Here is a 2,249-nt window from a genome sequence, read left to right as displayed (position 1 = left end):
CTATTGAATAATGATGCATGGAGGGGATTGTAATCATTGCAATGAAACAAAACACAACAGGATGAGTGTAAAACCAATGTTCTCCCATGTAAACTATCACTCAATTCACAATAAAAACCTAAAAAAATAAAATAAAAAAAGAGCCCAAGGTTCTGAAGGAAGAAGTCTCTGCTGCATTAAAGGTATTGGAGCAAAACAAGACTCCAGGAATTGTTGTCGATATTAAGTGCCATCGAGTCGGTACTGACCCATAGCAACCTTATACACAGCAGAATGAAACACTGCCCAATCCTGGGCCAACCTCACTACTATTGCCATACTTGAGTCCATCGAGCTGCTGCCACTTGGCCAATCCATCTCATTGGGGTCTTCTTTTTCTCTGACCCTCCACCTTACCAAATATGATATCCTTCTGCAGTGACTGGTCCCTCCTGACAATATGTCCAAAGTATGAGAGACAAAGTTAGGCCATCCTGGCCTCCAAGGAGCACTCTGGCTGCACTTCTTCCAGCATAGATCTATTGTTTCTTTTGGCAGCATATTGTACTTTCAATATTGTCCTCCAACACCATAACTTAAAAGCATCAATTCTTCTATGGTCTTCCTTATTCACTGTCCAGCTTTCACATGCATATGAAGTTATTGAAAATACCATGGATTGGGTCAGGTGCACCTTAGTCCTCAAGCTGATATCTGTGGACTTCAACACGTAAAAAAGGTCTTGTGCAGCAGATTTGCCTAATAAAATGCATCATTTGATTTCTTGACTGCTGCTTCCATGAGTGTTTAATAATTGATCCAACAAGAATGAAGTACTTGACCACTTCAATCGTTTCACTGTTGCCAGTAATTGATGGAATAAGAATAGAAAACTTTCAACAAACCGATGCAACACTGGAGACACTCATTTTGCTAAGAAATTTGAAAGACAGCTACCTGGCCAATTAGTTGGAAGAGATCCCTATCTGTACCCATTCCAAAGAGAAGGTACCCAACAGAATGCAGAAATCATCCAACAGTATCATTAATATTGCAAGTAAAATTTTACTTAAGATAATCCAAAATGATTGCCACAGTACTTCTACAGGGAACTGCCAGAAATTCAAGGCAGATTCAAAAGAGGATGTGGAACTAGGGATATCACTGCTGACATCACATAGATCTTGGCTGCAATAACAAAATACCAGAAAGATATTGACTTATGCTTTACTGACTATGCAAAGGCTTTCAACAGTGCAGATCATGACAAACTATGGATAACATTTCGAAGAATGGGTATTCAAGAACACTTGATTGTGCTCATGAGGAACATGTACATAGACCAAGAGGCAGTCATTTGAATAGAACTTGGGGATATTGAATGGTTTAAAATCATAACAGTTTTGCACAGACGTTGTATCCTGTCACCATATTTATTCAATTTGTATGCTGAACAAATAGTCTGAGAAGCTGGATTATATGAAGAACAATATGGCATCAAGTTTGGAGGAAGACTCATTACCAGCCCATAATATACAGATAATACAACTTTGCTTGCTGAAAGAGAAAAGGACTTAAAATTCTGATGAACATTGAGAGCTACAACTTTCGGTATGGATTGTATCTCAGTACAAAGAAAACAAAAATCCTCACAACTGGACCAATAAACAACAATAATAAATGAAGAATGGATTGAGGTTGTCAAAGAAAATTTTTCAAGCTGAAAGAACTAGAAAAAAAATTGAGCTTTGGGTTTCAATATTTAAGGATTCTATGGACAAAATATTGAATAATGCAGAAAGCATCAAAAGAAGATAGGAGGGGGAGCAGCTGAGGACTCTAGATTTATGGGAAGAGAGGGACTAAGAGCTGGTGGCCAGGAGGCAGACTTGCAGAATATGCCCTTTGGAGGTGTAAATTATTATATATGCCTAAGTGTTTTGTTTTATTTTTAGAGAGCTAATGTGAATAGTGAGAAGTACTGTTAACTGGTGGTACATGAAGGAGATTATAATCATTGTAATGAAATAAGTTGTATGATTTGTTGAATATAAAACTGATGATCTGCCCTGTAAACTTTCACTAAATCCACAATAAAAATCTTTTTAAAAGGGGGGTGGGGGGATAAAGGTAAATACTGTTGACTGATGGTACATGGAGGAGATTGTAATCATTGCAATGAAGCAAAATACGATTTATGGAATATAAAATTAATAATAAAAAAATGAAAAAAAAAGATAGGATACAGCTACCATCTTTGCTGTTGCTGC

Source organism: Chrysochloris asiatica, unplaced genomic scaffold, assembly GCF_000296735.1.
Source record: "Chrysochloris asiatica unplaced genomic scaffold, ChrAsi1.0 scaffold00094, whole genome shotgun sequence".
In the NCBI taxonomy this organism is placed as follows: Eukaryota; Metazoa; Chordata; class Mammalia; order Afrosoricida; family Chrysochloridae; genus Chrysochloris; species Chrysochloris asiatica.
This window is presented reverse-complemented; position numbering follows the sequence as displayed.